Source organism: Nycticebus coucang, chromosome X (assembly GCF_027406575.1).
Source record: "Nycticebus coucang isolate mNycCou1 chromosome X, mNycCou1.pri, whole genome shotgun sequence".
Classification (NCBI taxonomy): domain Eukaryota; kingdom Metazoa; phylum Chordata; class Mammalia; order Primates; family Lorisidae; genus Nycticebus; species Nycticebus coucang.
This window is the reverse complement of record NC_069804.1, coordinates 85,446,880-85,468,918: the sequence shown is the minus strand read 5'-3', so window position 1 is coordinate 85,468,918 and position 22,039 is coordinate 85,446,880.

Here is a 22,039-nt window from a genome sequence, read left to right as displayed (position 1 = left end):
GTTTAAACCTTTAATCCAGTTAGAGTCTATCTTAGTTAATGGTGAAAGGTGTGGATCCAGTTTCAGTCTTCTACAGGTCTCTAGCCAGTTCACCCAGCGCCATTTATTAAACAGGGAGTCTTTTCCCCACTGAATGTTTTTAACTGGCTTATCAAAGATCAAATGATGGTAAGTAGCTGGGTTCATCTCTTGGTTCTCTATTCTATTCCATACATCTACCTCTCTGTTTTTGTGCCAGTACCATGCTGTTTTAATCACTATTAATTTATACTATAATGAGAGGTCTGGTAGCATGATTCCTCCTGATTTGTTTTTATTTATGAGTAATTGGCTATTCGAGTTTTTTTATGATTCCATATAAAATGATGTAGCAGGGAGGGGAGACATGATGGCGGACTGAAACCAGCTTTCCACAGAGGCTTCCGTCCAGAAGGAGAGTTAAGGGACAAAAATTTAGTAAGTAACCTGGTGGATTTCAGCTGCACCAAGAGAAAAGGTTGAAGAACGCACATCAACACCGCTGAGGCAAGCTGAGACCACAAGGACGCAATCAAAAGGTACAAAATCCATCACCAAGCAGATGGGAGTCCCCCCTTCCCCAGGAGACTGGCTCAAGAGCCCCACAAACAAACAAACGGGCAGAAATTAAAGGCCCTCCCACTACACTCCACGGAGAGACCTTCTAAAAACTGGACCTACCTCCCCTACTAGGGAGCCATGGCATTCTCCTGCCAGGCATAAAACTGTATAAAACTTTAAATATCCTTTGCCGGCAACCCTGAACTCCCAACACTCCCCCACTCACACTGAGGTCTGGAGGCTTGTCCCCCAGGAGTTCGGATTCTTGGGTGATTTCTTGAGGGGAGTGGACAGTGCCCGAGCTGCAACTAGTTAGCGCTGACTCTGAGGCACGCGAGGGAGGAGAGGGCACCTGGCTGAGGGGGAGTCACGCCTCGGTGGCACTTCCCTGCGGCATGGTGCAGCAGCCCTCCTTGGGCAACAATACGGCCAGGCATAAAACTGAGGGAAACTGTAGCTTCCCCGTTTCCAGTGCTGAGCTCCCAGCACTCTCCCCAACTCTCACTTGGGAGTCTGGGGGCCTGTCCCCCAGGAGTTCAGATTCTAGGGTGATTTCTTGAGGGGTGTGGACAGTCCCTGAGCTGCAATTGGTCAGCACTGACTCTGAGGCACGCGGGAGGAGAGGGCACTCAGCTGAGGGGAAGTCACGCCTCGGTGGTACCTCCCTGCAGCACGGTGCAGCAGCCCTCCTTGGGCAACAATACGGCCAGGCATAAAACTGAGTGAAACTGTAGCTTCCCTGTTTCCAGCGCTGAGCTCCCAGCACTCAGCCCCTCTCACTTGGGGGTCTGGGGACCTGCCCCCAGGAGTCCAGATTCTTGGGTGATTTCTCATGGGGTGTGGACAATCCCTGAGCTGCGCTGTCTCTGGGGCGTGGAAGCAAGAAGAGGATGGTTGGCTAGAAGGGAACCACTCCAGACCAGAGGTTCCCTGAGACCGCGGAGCTGTGGCTGTCTTCTGGCAGTGGTACGGCCAGACATAAAACTGTCTGGAACTCTGTGTTCTTGATACCTACTGCTCTGGGCCTCAGCACTCTACTTTGCCCCCACTCTCAGACCTGGGGACCTGACCCACAGGAGTCTGGATTTTGGGGTGATCTCTCGAGGGGTGTGGACAGAGCATAAACTTCAGCTGGTCAGTGCTAACTCTGAGGTGCAAGACTGAGGAGAAAAGGGTCAGCTGGGTGCCCACACCAGAGTGGCAGTTCCCGGAGGCAGATCAACAGCCGTTTTCTTTTTAAACAGCAAAATGGCTCACTTCTGGATATTCTGAAGCCACACCCCCTGTCTCCCTGGGCAACATGAGGAGGCCACCAGTGAGTAAAAGATTTGCCTGACGCTGCTCACAGACCTGGGCAGCTTCCAGGGCAGGGCCTATTCAGAGAGGTAATCAGACACAAACCTGCAGCAACAAAGACGTTTGAACTCAGAACAGCCTGTCTTCTGCAGGCAATTTTAGGAGAAACAGAGATAGAATCCCGAAAAGTTGTCTGTTTTGTTCTGTTAGCAACATCAATCAGGGGCAGGGCTAAGCCTGAGTGAACACCTCCCCACAGGGGCGAGGCTAAGCCTGAGTGAACACCTCCTCCCCACCTGCATCAAACACCCAAGGATGTCAGGCCTCACTTCCTCCTGCTAGATAGCGGCAGACTACAGAGGCCTGGCAGATTTCCTTGCGATTCAGGCAGGTGCAAACCCCTGGAGTATCTGTTCACTACAGGCAACTGGGTCAGCCATCTGCAGAGATACCAGTGACTGGGTCCGACGGAGGGGCAAAGTGGGGAAGGAGACATCAACCTTCCCAGACTTATCTATTTGCTAGGTGGCTCCTCCTGACTCCACGCAGCACTGGAGTAAGCCATATCAGAGTAGTCACCAGACCCCTATGATCCAGTTCCCAAAGACCTCTTGAACTCTCCCACCCGAGACAGGTGCCAATTTAGACAATTGATTTGGACGTTTTGAACAGAACCAATAGACTGAGGAATTTCCAGGTGGTGCCCTGGTGTGCGGTTGTAGGAAGGTTTGATTTTCCTTTTCCAATTGGTGCCAGAGGGGGTCAGGTGGGGTGACTTAATTGATGGTTTTTCCACCCAGCTGAGACTTCAACCCAGAGTAAATGTTACACTAGAGTCAAACATAAACCAGCTGAAAACAAGACAGAACCACTAAGCCCCACCACCAAGACAGGGCTCCAGTTTCTCAGGCCACAACACTGTACAGGCCCTAGATAAAGCCCCAGGGGAAAAATCAAAGTGAGTAAAATATCCATGGGGCAGAATCAGTGGAAAAACTCTGGTAACATGAATAACCAGAATAGATCAACCCCCCCCCCAAGAAAAGATATAGCAGATGTAATTGAAGATCCCATTCATAAGCAACTGGCTGAGATGTCAGAAATCGAATTCAGAATTTGGATTGCAGACAAGATTAATAAAATGGAATTAGGAATTCGAGGAGAAATTCAAAAGTTGTCTCAAGAATTTAATGAATTTAAAGACAAAACCACCAAAAATTTAGACACACTGAAGCAAGAATTTACAGCCCTCAAAGATATGAAAAACACAGTAGAATCCCTCAGAAACAGAATGCAGCAAGGAGAAGAAAGGATTTCTGACATCGAATGTAAAGCATTTGAACACTCACAAACTCTCAAAGAGGAAGAGAAATGGAGAGCAAAAATGGATCATTCTCTCAGAGAACTCTGGGATAATTCAAAGAAGATCAATGTATGAATAATTGAAATTTCTAAAAATGATGAAGTGGCCTCGATGGGCACAGAGGCCCTTCTGCATGAAACTATGAAAGAAAAATTTCCAGACATGCCTAGAGATTCTGAAATTCAGATAGCAGACAGCTTCAGAACCCCAGCATGATTCAACCCCAATTAGTCATCCCCCAGGCATATCATAATTAGCTTCACTAAAGTTAATATGAAGGAGATGATTCTCAAAGCAGCCCGGCAAAAGGAAATCATTATGTACAAAGGGAAGAATATTAGAATAACTGCAGATCTCTCTGCTGAAACTTTTCAAGCCTGAAGAGGGTGGTCTTTGACTTTTAATCTCCTAAAGCAAAATAACTTTTAACCCAGGATCTTGTATCCAGCTAAACTGAGTTTCATTTAAGATGGAGAAATTAAATACTTTAATGACATTCATATGTTGAAGAAATTTGCCATAACCAAACCAGCTCTTCAGGATATTCTCAGACCTATCCTCCACAATGACCAACCCAATCCTATACCACAAAAGTAAACTCACTCAGAAACTTCGGATCAAACTCCTATTTCCACACTGGTGAAAGCATTAAAAACGTCCACTGGACCTTTGAAAAACTCAATACCCCAAATTCCACCAGATTTATCAATATTCTCCATTAATGTGAATGTTTAAACTGTCCTCTAAAGAGGCATAGGTTAGCTGAATGGATACAAAAACTCAGGCCAGATATTTGTTGCATGTGACAAGAGTCACATCTTAACTTAAAAGACAAATACAGACTCAGGGTGAAAGGATGGTCATCCATATTTCAGGCAAATGGAAATCAGAAAAAAGCAGGTGTTGCAATTTTATTTGCAGATGCAATAGGCTTTAAACCAACAAAAGAAAGGAAGGACAAGAATGGTCAATTCATATTTGTTAAGGGTAATACTCAATATGATGAGATTTCAATTATTAATATCTATGCACCCAACTAGAATGCACCTCAATTTATAAGAGAAACTCTAGCTGACATGAGCAACTTGATTTCCACCAGCTCCATAATAGTCGGAGATTTCAACACTTCTTTGGCAGTGTTGGATTCATCCTCCAGCAAGAAGCTGAGCAAAGAAATTTTAGATTTAAACCTAACCATCCAATATTTAGATTTAGCAGACATCTACAGAACATTTCATCTCAACAAAACTGAATACACATACTTCTCATCAGCCCACAGAACTTACTCCAAAATCGACCACATCTTAGGTCACAAGTCTAACCTCAGTAAATTTAAAGTAATAGAAATTATTCCTTGCATCTTTTCAGACCACCATGGAATAAAAGTTGAGCTGAATAACAACAGGAATCTGCATAGTCATACAAAAACTTGGAAGTTAAATAACCTTATGCTGAATGATAGCTGGGTCAGAGATGAGATTAAGAAAGAAATCAGGAGTAACAGCTTCTCTGCAACTGGGAACAGCAAGTCTGGGGAGACAAGACTCCAGGCATCTCTGGCCAGTGGGATCTGCCTATAATCATCCCTTTGAGGATACAGGGAGCCAGCAAGGGACTTCTGGACCCCAAGAGGAGGACAAAAATAGTGGAAAACTGGCAGGTAGTTGCGTGTGTTCGATCGACCTATTCACACCGGCAACTGTAAGTACAAGCAGCAGTGAGACTGCAAACCAGAAAGGCCTTGCCTGTGAACTGTTTCGGTGTTCTTGGACTTGGCACTCAGTTGAAATGCCTTGGGGAGAGCTTGAGCAGGAGTGTGGAGAACTTTGGGCATTGTCTTGGGCCCCAGACTGAGCCACTGAACTGGGCGCAGGAAGCCATTGTGAAAGACTGCCCTGGCAAGCTCCGCCCTCAGGGTCTCAGAGCAAGGATTGGGTGGGTCAAAGTAACCTTCTGACTGAGCAGCCAAAAGGCAGGGACTGAGCTGCCTTAAAGCCTTAATGCTTAGGTGCAGAGTGAGACGGTTTTGGCACACTGGAGACCTGGGCTGTTGCCCTGGGTAGAATGCCGTGACATCACAGCTCATAGCAACCTCAAACTCCTGGGCTTGGTGCCACCCAGACCTCCATAAGAGCTGTGCAGCGACCGCTGACCGGTGACCTGCACACACCGGGCCTCCACATTCCCTGATCAGGAACTGCGGGATCCCCGCAACCCTGCCTCCTCCCTCCTGTGTCCTCCCAGCTTCCACACTAACCTGTTCATCTGGACAGTGACTCTGGTAGCTGCGTGCCCTTTGGAGCCCTCCTTGCCTCTGTGCAGAGCTCTTCTCCTGGCCAGAGACTGCTAGAGCCTTGGGCTCTCTGTGCCAAAGTCACCGGGCACCTGGCACTCCCAGAACTGTGCACACCACCCCTAGTTCTGTTGCTGGATCCGGGTGTGTCACAAACTGGAGCTGCTTCCACAACCAGAACTCCCTAACTAGAGAAGCCCCAGAGGAACTATACATGGTCACTCTCTACAAAGATCCAGCAACAATAGAGTGATCTCACTGGGGTCTAATCTTGGAGAGACACCTCACCAACTCTGAGGACAGCCAGATGCAATGGTGAAAAACTATCATGAGGTGAAATCAACAGAAAAACTCTGGCAATATGAATAATCAGAGTAGACCAACTCCCTCAAGGATCAATGGGGCAGAAACAGCACAAGACCCCATGCACAAACAAATAGCTGAGATGTCAGAAATTGAATTCAGGATCTTGATAGCAAATAAGATTGAATTAGAATTCGAAAATTTATCTCAAGAATTCAACGGATTCAAAGACCAAATGACCAAAGACTTTGACACATTGAGACAAGAAGTTGCATCCCTCAAAGACCTGAGAAACACAGTAGAATACCTCAGTAACAGAATGGAGCAAGCAGAAGAAAGGATTTCTGACATTGAAGACAAAGCTTTTGAATGCTCCCAAACCCTCAAAGAAGAAAAGAAATGGAGAACAAAAACAGACCACTCTCTCAGAGAGCTCTCGGATAATTTGAAGAAAACCAACATTCGTTTCATAGGGATCCCCGAAAGTGATGAAATGCCTTCACAAAGCACAGTCTCTTCTCCATGAGATTATGAAGGAGAACTTTCCATAAATGCCAAGAGATTCCGAAATTCAGATAGCAGACAGTTTCAGAACACCAGCACGACTCAACCCAAATAAGACATCCCCCAGACACATCATAATTAATTTCACTAAAGTTAATATGAAGGAGAAAATTCTGAAAGCTGTCAGACGAAAGAAAACCATTACCTACAAGGGGAAGGATATCAGAATAACTGCAGATCTCTCTGCTGAAACCTTTCAAGCTAGAAGAGGATGGTCATTGAATTTAATCTCCTAAAACAAAGTAACTTTCAACCCCCAGAATCCTGTACCCAGGTAAACTGAGCTTCCTTTATGACGGAGAAATTAAATACTTCAACAACATTCACATGTTGAAGAAATTTGCCACAACTAAACCAGCTCTCCAGGACATTCTTAGACCTATCCTCCATAAAGACCAGTGTAATTCTCCACCACAAAAGTAAACCCACCCCAAAAATTTTTGATCAAATTCCAACTTCCACAGTCGCAAAAGGATTAAAAATGTTCACCGGTCTCTCAAAAGGTTATCAATACTCTCAATTAATGTGAATGGTTTAAATTGTCCTCTAAAGAGGCATAGGTTGGTGGACTGGATACAAAAACTCAAGCCAGATGCCCCAACCCGCAGGGAATTCAGTGGGGATCTGGGGAATAAAAGAGTCAGTCGAATGAGGGGACAAGAGACACGAAAGAATGAGAGCAAGTCAAGAGTCTGATCAAGCTCCGAAGAGTTTATTGTTTCAGCTGGGCTTATAAGCAGTCAAATGAGGAAGTAACTAATTGCTGTTCCTAGCAGGGCGGGGAGGGGGGCTAGTTTCTGGAAAATTACTAGGAGAAGGTCCCTAAGGCGGGGGGTGCATTTCTGAGGAGTTACGCAAGGGGAAAGTACCGTTGCTCTTATGGTTGAATTCCTGAGAATAGTTTGCTCGTAAAACCGCAAATCAAGCAAGCTAGCAGGGGGCATTTTTGTGAGGTGTTTTGGCTCCCGGCATCTCCTCCCTTTTAGTTTTTAAATTTGTTGGGGTCTGTCAGTTGTCGGCGTTGAGGAGAGGGCGTTAACCTTTTGGGGGGAAGTATTGGCCTGATTCCTCCCGCGGGCATAATGACCACATGATAAGTTTGAGCGTCTTTTGGGGAGGAGAGGAGAAATTTTTTATGACGCTAACCTCTATGCAAATCAGGTTTGCTTCCAAGGGACTCAGAGAGGCTGTTTATGCCTTCCCTCTGCAGTGTCTTTATTGCACCCCGTAAAAAGGTACCCAGGTTGTACTTGCATAGGATGGTGAGTCAACATGCATAGCTCTGAGTGCTTACGCTGTTCCCGGAGGAACATCTCCGTTGTTAGGCTTGGCAAGGCCCCAGTCTGCAAGGTCGAGTCTATGATAATGGACTTGAATGGCTTTTGATGCCAGGGAGTCAATCTGTGATTTAATAAAATTCATGATTTCGTTAAGAATAATGGGTCCAAGAGTGACTATCAATAGAAAGCTAATAAGGGCACCTGCAAGGGGCATGAGTAATGAGTACATGGAGGATTTTCACCACTCGTTTGCCTCAGATGAAAATTTTTGTTTTTGTAAATCTAAGCTAAGCTTATGAAGTTTGTTAATCTGCATTTCTACTGTGCCTGATTCATTAACAAAGTAACAACATTCCTCTTGTAGAAATAGACATGTTCCTCCTTTTTTGGTGGTGAGGAGGTTTAAGGTTCGTCTATTTTTTAGGGTTAGTTGGGGAAGGGGGTGCAAGTTGTCTAAGCAAGGCGTTTTCTTGGTTTTGAATATGGGTATGAAGGGTGGTTTGGATTTGTATGAGGGAGCGCCATATGAATAGCTTGCTGGAAGGCCAGGAGCTGTATGAGGTAGGGTACATGGCGCCTTTAACAGGGGATGTCCATCTATTGTCCCATGGATCTTGAATGATGAGGGTGTAGTGGTCTCGGAAGTAAAACAGCTTATGGGGGCTATTGTAAGGAAGTGAACTAAGGGAATAACTTGAATCAGGATATTGGGTTGGGTGAATATTGCAGTAGTAATAGGGACAGCCTACATTTTGCATGTACAAGTAACCTTTACAATTGCGATTGGTTTGATCATACAAAAAACATAGATGTGGGCGGGGATGCCATGCTTGGATTTTAAAGTCAGTAAAATTAAGAAAAATGGTAGAACTGCATCCAGAAGGCGGGCAGTCGGCAGTGGCTAGGAGGTGGCCGAAACCTTTTTCATCAGTCCTGTTTTCAGTTAAATAGAAGCGCCAAGCAAAGGGCTTGGTGACCGCTGCAACAGGTTGGCCCAGTGCCGGGAGGCAGAAGATCAGGAGGTAAGGCAGCATCATGGATGGAAATCTGTGGTTCTGGAAGGGAAAGGAGAAAGATAATCTCAGGGAGGTTCTTCTCCCTGGATTTTAGATTCGTTATCAATTTGTTTTACTAATCTTTCAGGCAGCCATCTGGCTGCATTTTCTTTGGTATCAAATAGGCATATGGATCCTCGGCCCCAGATAAGAACTGGGTCTGGGCCATTCCATTTCGAGGTGAGTGGATCCTTCCATAGGACTGTGGCATAATTGTTATTTGTTTGTGGGTGCCAAAGGCGGTCAGCGGCAGACTTGCCCTGGGCATCCATATTTAAAAAATTAAGGACAAATAGGGCATGATAAAGAATGTTTCTTGGGGATCCTTTCGTGGGGTATAATTCTCCCTTTTTTAACTTGTGAAAGGTATTTTTAAGGGTTTGATGAGCATGTTCAACGATGCCCTGTCCCTGAGTGTTATAAGGTATGCCAGTAATATGTTTAATCTGCATTTGGTGGCAAAACTCCTGAAAGTTTTTTCCGGAGTATCCAGGGCCGTTGTCAGTTTTGATGATGATTTTAGGTTTGCCCATGACTGACAGACAATTAAGGACATGGGTGATAACGTTTTTGGAGGCTTCTCCAGTATGGAGGGTAGCAAATATAAATCCACTGAAGGTGTCTATAGTTACATGTATACTTGAGATTCCCAAATTCAGGGATGTGTGTAATATCCATTTGCCATATATCATTAGGAATTAGACCTCTGGGATTAATACCTATATGAGGGGAAGGTAGTAGGGTGACACAGGCTGGGCATTGTTTAACGATTTGTCGTGCTTGTTCCCAGGTAATTTTAAAAGCTAGCTGTAGGGTTTGGGCGTTCAAATGATGTAGGGCATGGCATCACTGGGCTTCTGCCATAGGGTCCACAGAAATAGGGAAGGTGAGGTGTGTGGCTGCATCAGCACAAGCGTTTCCTTTGGTGAGAGGACCAGGGAGATCAGAATGGGCGTGAAGGTGTTCAAGATAAAAGGGGTAATTTCTGGAGTTGATTAATTTTTGGAGGTGGATAAAAAGGGGGGTGGTGTTGGTGGAGGGTTTAATATAGGGAATTGTCTCAAGGAGAGGAACTGAATGAGCAATGTAAGAGCTATCAGTATATAGATTAAAAGGATGATTAGTTAAGGTTAAGAAGACTTGAATTACTGCACAAAGTTCTACAAGTTGTGCTGATTGAAAAGGAGATTGGACAGTGGTGGTTTGTCCATCTATGGTGTAGGCAGCAAGACCATTAGAGGAGCCGTCGGTAAATACAAGGCATGCCTCAGGAAGTGGTTGAGGGGAAGTTATTCTTGGAAAAATAAAAGGGTGAATTTTGCTGAACTGGAGTCATTTGTCAGCAGGGTAATGATTGTCAATCGCACCGGAAAAAGATAAACAGGTAATTGGCCACTCATCTGTGGTTTGTAAGAGCCAGTTCAGCTGGTCTTTTGTATAGGGTAATATTAACCTGTCAGGATCCTTGTGAAAAAACTGACGACTTTGTTCGCGTCCTAAACGGACAAGGCTGGCAACTAAGGTAGCATAAGGGACGAGAACCTTGGAAGGGGAAGTGGAAAGGTGGGTCCATGAGAGAGGACCATGTTGCCAAAATACTCCAGTAGGGGTATGAGGTGTGGCACAGATAATGAATGAGAAGGGTTTGTCATAAGAGATAAAAGTGACTCCTTGGTTCTGGATGGCCACCTCGACAGTTTTTAGGGCTGTTATCACTGCAGGGGTTAAGGAGCGGGGGGAGGAGGGGTTAGGATCACCTTTAAGGAAGTCAAAGAGGAGCTTGAGGTCTCCGGTGGTAAGTTTGAGATAGGGTCTAATCCAATTAATATCGCCTAAAAGTTTTTGAAAATCATTTAAGGTTTTTAAATGGCTGGTTCTTAATTGGAGTTTTTGTGTTGTGATTTTCTGATGGTGGAGCTCAAATCCTAAATAAAAATAGGGGTCTTTTAATTGAATTTTATCTGGGACAATTTGGAGGCCTCGGTCTATTAATTTCTGTGAGAGTTGTTGACTACATAGGAGTACTTGGGAAGCATCTGCTCCTGCTAAAAGGATGTCATCCATGTAATGAATTATATAGATAGCAGGCTATAATGTTCGAAAAGGGTCAATAATTTGGGCTATAAACTTTTGGCACAGTGTTTGGCTGTTAGCCATGCCTTGAGGTAGAACTTTCCAATGGAAATGAGGCATGGGTCCTTTGAAATTAGTTACTGGTAAGCTAAAAGCAAAGTGTGCCTTGTCTTCAGAATGTAAGGGAATGGTAAAGAAGCAATCTTTGAGGTCAATTATAATCTTATAAAATCCAGCGGGAATAGCCACGGGAGTAGGCAGACCTGGTTGTAAATCCCCCATGGAAAGCATTGTTTTATTTATTTCTCTTAAATCTTATAGTAGTCTCCATTTGCCAGATTTCTTTTTTATGACAAAAGTAGGAGTATTCCAAGGGGGAAGTAGTAGGTTCAATATGGCCGGCAGCAAGCTGTTCCTGTACTAACGTTGCTGCCGTAGTGAATTTTTCTGTAGGTAATGGCCATTGATCGACCCACACCGGTTCCTTGGATTTCCAAGTAATCTTATCAGCGTGGGGTACAGGAAGGTCAATAGCCATCAGGGTAAATTTTCTATGCCTAGTCCAGAGCGGTTAAGATTTGTGGTTATTTGAATGGGCTCTTTTATTCCTTGGGAATAACAATGTTATTTAACAATTGTTTAACAATGTTAAACCCCTTGTTTTAACATTTGGTGGGTGATGGTTTCGTTCGGACTCCACATAATTAGTCTTAGTTGGGCAAGGATGTCTCTGCCCCAGAGATTGACTGGGAGGCCAGGCACAACATAAGGTTGGACAGTACCAGTGCTGCCTTCCTCGTCTGTCCATTTGAGGATTTCAGCACTCTGTTGGGATTGGAGGTTTGGCCAATACCCCGGAGATGGGTTAGGGAAGTAGTGAGGGGCCAGGAAGGGGGCCAATATTTACTGGCGATTACTGTGGCGTCTGCTCCAGTGTCAAGTAATCCTTTAAAAGTTTTGCCGTTAAATTGTAGCTTAAGGAGGGGTTTTTCTTGTGTGATTTGTCTGACCCAATAGGCATCAGAGGAACCGAGGTTATGAGTACCCCAGGTTTTTAGAGAATAAGGATGGTTGGAGGGTAAGAGGGGAAGTAATATTAGCTGAGCTATTCTTTGGCCTGGGTGAATGGTTATAGGGCCAAGGGAGGCGGAAGCAAGTATTTTAATTTCTCCGGCGTAATCGTTATCAATGATGCCGGGGGGAATAGTGAGGCCTTGCAGGGTTGTACTGGCACGGCCAAGAAGAAGTCCAAAAGTGTTGGGGGGCAAGGGGCCATAAACCCCAGTAGGGAGGATTTGGATGCCCATTTCAGGTGTTAGTATTGCACTGGTGGAGGAACAGAGGTCCAGTCCTGCGCTGCTGGCAGTTGCTCGGGAGCGGGAGAGGAGGCTTGGACTTGAGGGGGCGGGTTTTGGGGGACAAACCTGATAGCCCCAGGGGTTTGTTCCCATTTGGGAGCCATGGGCTGGCTCCGTAGGAAGTTTCCCTGCTTCTGAGGTAAGGGATTGCCTTGGGCGTCTGTTTTCTAATGGCATTAGGACGCCCAGTGTTTGCCTCGCTTGCATCGTGGGCAAAGGGAGGGGGGTATGGGTCGTTCGGCCCTACGGGCCATGCAGTCTATAGAAAAGTGTCCTGGTTGTTTACAATTAAAACAAGTTTTTGGGTTGTTTCCCTGAGCGAATTCTTTAAGGGCGGCCCCAATAGCGAGTCCCATGGAGTGAGCGGTGTCGATACCTGCACAAAGTTCAATATAATCAGAAATGGTCTTGCCGCTGAGGTGAGTCCATATGGTGGCTTGACATGCAGGGTTTGCATTTTGAAATGTGAGATGTTTAATGAACTCGCTTTCATTTTCATGCTGGCTGACAAGTCTCTCAGCCGCATCGGTAAGGAGGCTGATGAAATTAGTATCAGGCTCATCAGGGCCCTGTCGAATGTTGGCCAAGGAGTTGCCGATCCCTTGGAAGGGAGTTTTCTCCATGCTTTGAGGGCAGCATTCTGTATTTGGGCCAGGAGGCCGGGGGAATATTTAGCTTGTATAATGTTAGTATCATAGGGACTACGTCCCATGAGTTTATCCCTAGTCCATTTCTTGGAGGTTTTATTTTCAAGATTACGGGCTGCTGTTTCTTTGCAGTTATCAGCATATTCGATTCTCCAGAGGACATAATCACCTCCAGGCAGGGTGGCGCGGGTTATAAAGAACCAGTCAACTATAGATATAGTAAAAGGGGCTGTGGGGCCATAGAGGGACACAACAGTTTTTAATTCTTTAACGTGGTTGAAATTCAAGCAGCGATACTGCTGATCGGCAGTTTCAGTTTTTTCAGCATCTGAGTCAGAGGCCTCATGGTCATTATCCGAGGTGTCATCTGCCGAGGGGTGGTCGTCCCCGTCGGAGGGAGGTTTTGGTCCTGATTCGGAAGGGGGGTCCCCTTCAATTTTAGTTACAGGAAAGGCATGCAGTGCCTTTAAAGGTTTTTCTTTTGAGCTATATTTATGGAACGTTGGGGTGGGGGGGGTTTAGTTCTACTTCTAAAGCACGTAACTCTTGAATGAGTTTTAAATGTTCCTTTCTTGTTTGGAGTAAGTCCTTAAGGGAAGAGACTTCTTGACATAATTTGCGTTTGACATTTTCAATTGGAGTGTCTACGCCTAGAATCGGAGCACAAAATGGAGGGGCAGAAGCATAGGGAGGGGGATGATTTCGGACGGAGGGGAAGGGAGGCCAGTCAGAATTGTGATACTTAGTGGCCTCTCTTCCCGGGTGGTCGTTTCTTTGGTGGAGAGGGAGTCGTGGGGGGCTCCTTGAGGGTGGGTTATAGGGAATTAACAGGAGGTTTGGGAGGTTTAGGATCGGGGGGAGTGTCAGGCTCAGGCATAGGAACAGAAACAGAAGGGCAGGCTGAGGGTGGTCTGGAGTGTTCTTTAAGCGCCTTCTCCCCTTCTTTAACAACCTCTTGGGTATCAGGCCATTGGTTGTAAGTTTTTAAAATATCATAGATCAAATTCCAGTAGGAAAATGCCTGAACGGGGATTTTTTCAGGGCCGAATGTTCTATAATAATCTTTTAGGCAATCACCGACTCTAGTCCATCTCAGAACATCAATGGTGCCTTCTTGGGGGAACCAAGGACAGATATCACCAATAAAAACAAAAAATTTATAGAGATCTTTTTTCTTTACCCTAGTTCCTCGTGTCTTGAGGGACTCCTTGAGTCCCTGAATAAACAAGTCATGTTTACTTAATGTTTGTCCCATAAATTCATTGCTTTCTCTTACCTTGATGGATCAGACTTGCAGGTGGGCAATTCTGCGGCGATCGCAGTGCGGATCTTCACTCACGTCCTTCTTGTGGTGTGGCGATCACAGTGCGGATTTTCACTCACAACCTTCCGGTTGCAGCAATCCAATGATAAGGGTACCCTTACTGGTAGCAACGTTCGATGAGACCCCCGTACCCTCGCCCCATGTTTGGGTGCCAATTGCCCCGACCCATGGGGAATTCAGTGGGGACCTGGGGAACAAAAGGGTGAGTCGAATGAAGGGAGAAGACACACAAAAGAATGAGAGCAAGTCAAGAGTCTGATCAAGCTCCAAAGAGTTTATTTTTTCAGCTGGGCTTATAAGCATTCAAACGAGGAAGTAACTAAGGGCCATTCCTAGCAGGGCAGGGAGGGGGCTAGTTTCTGAAAGATCGCTAGCGGCAAGTCCTTAAGGCGGGGAGTGCGTTTCTGGGGAGATATGCAAGGGGAAAATACCGTTGCTGTTATGGTTGAATTCCTGAGAATAGTTTGCTCGTAAAACTGCTATCAAGCAAGCTAATTAGGGGCATTTTTGTGAGGTGTTTTGGCTCACGGCAGCCAGGCATAAAGAGTGGGAAGGGCTTTCTAAGCAAAGAGAATAAATGTGCGAAGGCATAAGCGTATGACTGAGTATGGCATATTAAGGAAGTTTTAAAAAGGTTAGTATTATTGGAGAGTGCATGGTAGGAGATGAGGCTGAAAGAATGGATCAGAGGATGCCTTTCCTGTAGGTATTGAGATGCCATTAATCATTTTTTTCAGTAAGGAAATAATAAGATAAGTTTTGTATTGTTTTTTAAAGATCACACAAGATATGATATGAAAGATTACATACAGTCAACAAGAGTAAAAGTAGAGAAATTGCTGTGTCTTTCCAATTGTCCAGAATGAGAATTTGACTTAGAGCAGTGGCAGTAGGAACAAAAAAAAAAAAAAAAAAAGGAAGGGGTTTATTCAAAAGAGATTTATGAGGTAGAATAACCTTGGATGAGGGATGAGAGAGGCAACTGTAACTCTGAGATGTCCAGAGGACAGGGTGGAATTTTATGGAAGGTAGCAAGTTCAGTTTGAAGTGCCTGAAGGATAGCTAGGTTGATAGGGCATGTTGGCATATTGATTTAGTTTAGATATATATATTCTAAATAAGGTTATGGCAAAATGCTTGAGGGCATTTATGTCAGATTCTTTCTTTCATCTTTGGCTAGGACTAAATGTTGAAAATTCTGTCTGAGATAGGCATATTAACATGCTCCAGTATGAAAGTATTTTGTAAACCTCAGAAACCTGTTGATATGCTGAAAAAAGTTTTCTAAGATGTTTTACTCTAGGTAACTATAAACTATCATTTCTATTCCATGTGAGTTTCAGGATGTATTCAATGCACACATGTTGTTCTTCAGTGCTTATTGCATAAGCACCTACTTTCTAGGATGGGCCCTATGTTAGATGCTGGGGGTACCAAGATGAGTAAGAAATCTTACCCATAAAATGCTCAGAAACTACTAAGAAGTATGCTGAGACCTTTCTGAAATTCCCTCAAACATTGATTATCTCCCCTTTCTCCTAGAGTTTAACTCTGAGTTAGTAAATAGGTTTTGTAATGCAAAGATTGTTATCGTTCTAACTTAAGATCATGCCAAGATAAAATTTTCCCACACAGAAATTTCAGCTTCATAAGACATTGCTTTATAATTTCACCAAAAGAAATGGATTTTGGTGGGATTTATAAATTTGTGTTACATAGATTTTATCTTCATTTTGGAAGAACAGAATTCTACTTGTAATAGCCAAAATACCAAGGTCATTATGTCACTTAGTACCCACCACACTAATTCTATTTTATTTTGTTTTTGCTTTTCTTAATTTTCCTTTCTGTGTGAGTAATAGAAGGTCTGAAAGCAAAGAGGTCTTCAAGAATGTGTCTGCCAAGTGACTTCAGTTGTTACGTTTGCTTTTATAGCAAGTAGTGTCTCCTTTTTCTTTCTTTTAAAAAATGATGTTTATTTTCTTATGTTTCTTGGATTTTTTACTTCATCTCAATTGATACATAAAAAGCATTTGACAAAATTCAATACCCTTTAAGGATAAAAACAGTCAAGAAACTAGGAATAGGAGGGGGCTCCTTCAATAATGAGAAAGGCCACATTTGAAAAAGTGAAAGTCTGAAATTTTTCCCACTAAGATCAGGAATGAGAAAAACATGCTCATTTTCATCACTTCTATTGAGTGGATGTTCTAGCCAGAGCAATTAAGCAAGAAAAAGAAATAAAAAGGATCCGAATTGGAAAGAAGTAACTGTCTCTATTCAAAGATGATATGATCTCTCATCCCAGAAACCCTAAAGAATACACACACATAAACTATTATAGCTAAAAAACAGATTAAAAAATTTGTAAGATATGATATCAACAAACAAAATCAACTGGTATTTTTATATGCTAGCAATGAACATTCCAAAAATGAAATTAAGAAAACAATTCCATTCATAATAGTATCAAAAATGATAAAATACTTAGGAACAAAGTTGACAAATGAAGTATAAAACTTATATTCTAAAAACTACAAAACATTTTTATAAAAAATGAAAGAATGCTGGGTATAAAATCAATGTCCACAAAGCCACAAAGGCTACTGCCTTTGTATACGTGAATAACAATCAAGCCAAGAAGCACATCAAGGACACAATACTCTTCACAGTAGCTTCAAAGAAAATAAAATACCCGAGAATATATTTAACAAAGGAGGTGAAGAATCTCTACAGAGAGAATTATGAAACACTAAGAAAAGAAATAGCAGAAGACTCTAACAAATGGAAGATCATACCATGCTCTTGGCTGGAAAGAATCAACATTGTTGATTCAATGTCTATTCAACAATGTCTATATTACCCATAGAACTATACACATTTAATGCAATCCCCATTAAAATATCAACATCATAATTTGAATAATTTGAAAAAATAGTTCTTCATTTTGTATCAAACCAGAAAAAAAAAACCTGTACAGCCAAGGCAATTTTTAGCAATAAAAATGAATCCAGAAGCACCATTCTGCCAGACTTCAAATTATACTACAAGTCCACAATGATCAAAACAGCATGGTATTGACACAAAAATAGAGACATAGACATATCAAACAGAATATAAAGCTTAAAGATGAAACCAGCCTCTTATCACCATCTGATCTTTGATAAACCAACCAAAAGCATGCACTAGGGAAAAGAATTGGTATTCAATAAATTGTCCTGGGAACACTGGGTAAGTACATGTAAAAGACTAAAACTGGACCCACATCTCTCACAACTTACAAAAATTTACTCACAATGGATAAAATATTTAAATCTAAGACATAAAACAAGAAAAATCCTAGAAGAAAGTACATGAAAAACTCTAGATGATATTAGCCTGGTGAAAGATTTTGTGAAGAAGACTTCAGGTGAAAGATTTTATGAAGAAGACTTCAGGTGAAAGATTTTATGAAGAAGACTTCATTGGCAATTGAAACAACAACAAAAATAAATAAATGGGACTTAATTAAGCTAAAAAGATTCTGCACAGCTAAGGACACAATAATTAAAGCAAACAGACAACCTTCAGAATGGGAAAAGGTATTTGTTATGAATCTGACAAAATATTCTTAGCTAGAATCTACATAGAATGAAAAGTAATCAACAAAAAAGAGCAAACAATCCCATTTATCACTTGGCAAGAGACATGAACTGAACTTTCTCTGAAGAAAACAGACAAATGAACTTTCTCTGAAGAAAACAGACAAATGACCAAAAAAACACATGAAAGAATGTTCATCATCAGAGAAATGCAAATAAAATTCACCTTGAGAGATCACCTATCCCCAGTGAGAATAGCCCACATCACAAAGTTCCACAGCTGCAAATGCTAGTGCAGATGTGGCAAAAAGGAACACTTTTACACTGTTGGTGAGATTGAAAACTAATATAGCCTCTTTAGAAAGAACTTTGGAGAATCCTCAAAGATCTCAAAATAGACCTTTCATTTGATTCTGCAATCCCATTACTAGGTTTCTATCCAGAAGAAAAAATAAATTTACCATAAGGACATATGCACCAGAATTTTTATCACAGCTCAATTCATAATTGCCACAATTTAGAATCAACCCGAGTTCCCATCAACCCATGAATGAAGTAATAAGCTGTGGTTTATGTATACCACAGAATACTATTCAGCCATAAAGAATGATGGAGACTTTATATCTTTTGTATTAACCTGGATAGAGTTGGAGAACATTCTACTTACTTCAGTATCACAAGAATGGAAAAGCAAGAATCCAAATGCACTAAATACTAGTATGAAACCAGTAGATGAATGAATATATACATGCCCACACAAGAGAAAAACACAATTATACTCAAGTGGAGGGAAGGAGGAGGAGGTAAGAGAGAGGAAAAGGGAGGAGGATTGATGTGCTCTTACCTAATAGGCACAATGTAAGGGTATATGGCACACCTCTTGGGTGAAGGACACAACTACAACTTGGACTCTATCTAACAAATGCAAACAATCTGTACCCTCATGTCAATCTAAATTTTTTTAAGTGAAAAAAGACCTAAATAAATAAAAATATATTTCATGTTCATGACCTGGGAGATTTAATATTGCTACAAGGGCAATACTCCTCAAATTGATCTGTAAGTCCCTATCAAAATCCCAGATGAATTCTTTGCATTAATTAACAAACTGATCCTAAAATTTATATGGAAATTTGATAAACCAAGGATATTGAAAACAATATTGAAAAGTAAAAATGTCAGAAGATCTACACTTCCCCATTTCAAAACTTACTGCAAAGGTACATAATCAAGGAATTATGGTACTGGCTTAAGGATAGAAATATAAATTGGTGGAATACAATTGATAGTCCAGAAAAACTCACACATTTATGTTCACAATTACTTTTCAACAATGGTAGCAGGACAATACAATGGAGGAAAGAATAGTATTCTTGACACATGGTACTGGGACAACTGGATTTTAACCTTCAAAAGAATTATGTTAGATACCTACCTCACAGCACATAAAACATTAAATCGAAATTCATTATAGATCAAACAGAGCAATCAGGCAAGAGAAATAAATAAAGGGCATTCAAATTAGAAAAGGGGAAGTCAAATTATCTTTGCTGATGATGTAATCTCATACCTAGAAAACCCAATGGACTCCTCCAAAAGATTTCTAGATTTGATAAATGAATTCATCAAAGTATCAGATTACAAAATCTATGTACAAAAATCAATAGTATTTCTATACACGAATAATTACCAAGGTGAGAACTAAATCAAGAATACAATCCCATTTGTAATAGCTACAAAAGTAAATAAATAAGTAAAATATCTAGGAATGTGTTCAACCAAGGAGGTGAAAGATCTCTCTCTACAAGAAGAACTATAAATCACTGATAGAGGAAATGGTAGATGACATAAACAAGTGAAAAACCATCCCATGTTCATGGATAAGAAAAATCAATATTGTTAAAATGACTATAGTACCCAAAGCTATCCACAGATTCGATGCAATTCCTATCAAAATACTGATGTCTTTTTTCACAGAATTAAAAAAGAAAAATCTGAACTGGGCATAGTGGCTCACACATGTAATTCTAGCACTTTAGAAGGCCAAGGTAGGAGGTTTGCTTGAGGCCAGGAGGTTGAGACTAGCCTGAGCAAGAGTGAGACCTCATCTCTACAAAAATATAGAAAAATTAGCTGGGGCTCAGCACCTGTAGCTCAGCAGCTAGGGTGGCAACCACATACACCAAAGCTGGCGGGTTTGAATCCAGCCTGGAACTGCCAAACAATGACACTACAACCAAAAAATAGCTGGGCGTTATTGTGGGCACCTGTAGTTCCAGCTCCTTGAGAGGCTGAGGCAAGAGAATCACTTAAGCCCAAGAGTTTGAGGTTGCTGTGAGCTGTGATGCCACAGCACTCTACCCAGGGCGACAGCTTGAGATTCTGTCTCAAAAAAAAAAAAAAAAAAAGGAAAAGAAAAATTAGCTGGACGTGGTGGCAATACCTTGTAGTCCCAGCTAGTCAGGAGGCTGAGGTAGGAGGATTGCTTGACCCCAGGAGCTTGAGGGTATAATGAGCTATGATGATGCCAGTGCATTCTAATCCAGGTAACAGAAAGAAATTCTGTCTAAAAAACATTGTAAAATCATATGGAACCAAAAAAGAGCTGGAATAACCAAAGGAATCCTAAGCAAAAGGAAGAAAACTGGAGGTGTCACATTGCCTGGCTTCAAATTATATTACAAGTCAAGGCTATAGTAACTGAAACAGCATGGTACTGTCATAAAAATGAACATACAGATAGAGAAACCCAAAATAAAACCACATACCTACATCAAATGGTCTCTGACAAAGCAGAAAAAAACATACACTGGAAAAAAGACATACTATTCAATACATAGTGCTGGGAAAACTGGATAGTCATATGCAGAAGAATAAAACGAAATTGCTATCTCTCACTATTATAAAAATTGACATAAGATGGATCAAAGACTTAAATGTAAGACCTGAAACTATAAAAGTCCTAGAAGAAACCTATAGAAAACTTTTCTGGATTTTGACCTAAGCAAAGAATTTATGATTAAGACCCAAAAGCAAATGGAACAAAACCGAAAATAGACAAATGGAACTAAAACAAACTAAAAAGATATATAACCTATTTAAAAATGGAAAAAAGGATATGAATTAACACTTTTCCAAAGTATTTATTTAAAAGGATATATACAAATGGCCAATAAGCACATAAAGAGATGTGCAAAATCATTAGTCATTGTAGAAATACAAATAAAAACCACAATGATGTATCATTTCATATTTACTAAGATGGCTATAATTAAAAAGATAATAAGTGCTGGTAAGGATGTAGAAATGCTGGAAGCCTCATACATTAGGGGTGAGAATGTGAAATGATACAGCTTCTTTGAAAAACAGTCTGATAGTTAATCCAAAGGTAAAACATAAAGTTTCCATATGATCCAGAAATTCCAGTCCCAGGTATATACACAAGAGAACGGAAAACAAAAATGTCTACAATAATGTTCAAAGCAGCATTATTTTCAGGAGCCCCAAAGAGCAAACAACCCAAATGTCCATAAAATGATGAATGGATAAATGAAATGTAGAGTACTGTTGCATCACAACTCACAGCAACCTCAAATTCTTGGGCTTAAGCAATTCTCTTGCCTCAGCCTCCCAAGTAGCTGGGACTATAGGTAACCACTACAATGCCTGGCTAACTTTTGTTGTAGTTGCCATTGTTGTTTGGCAGACCCAGGCTGGGTTTGAAACCCCCGACCTTGGTGTATGGGGCTGGTGCCCTAGCTGCTGAACTACAGGTGCTAAGCCTAAATCTTTTATTTTTAACTAAAAAAATGTAACCATTTGAAATTAAGGAAAGAGAGAGAGCAAGAGAATGAGAAAAGGAGAGGGAGAGAGTTCTGAGTGTTGCTGAATATTGCCAAGTGACTGGGGAAGCTGAGGCTATGTGGTCCTGGTGAATATGGAAGGAGAGAAGATATATTAGAGTTGATAAAGTTCTACTCTACAAAGTAAATTATAGGACAGGGATTACAATGAAATTCTAATGCAGCCACTTCGACCACACAAATGTACATCAAAAATAGTGCTGCCACAAGAGCTGAGAGCCTTATTGTCCACACCATAGATCTTCTGAGCTAGGCTATACCTTACCTTTTAGGCTATATCTGACAAGAAAGCTCCCAGAGCAAGGATGCCTCATTTTCCTTATATCTACTCTGCTTTTGGTGAAAGAGCTCTCATTGTTTTTCCTCCTGTGACATTCTAAAACTCAGGCTTGTATGAGTTTTAGAATGAGAAAACTCACAAGATCTGGGCCAAGGAACAATAAGACAGGGCAACCAGCGC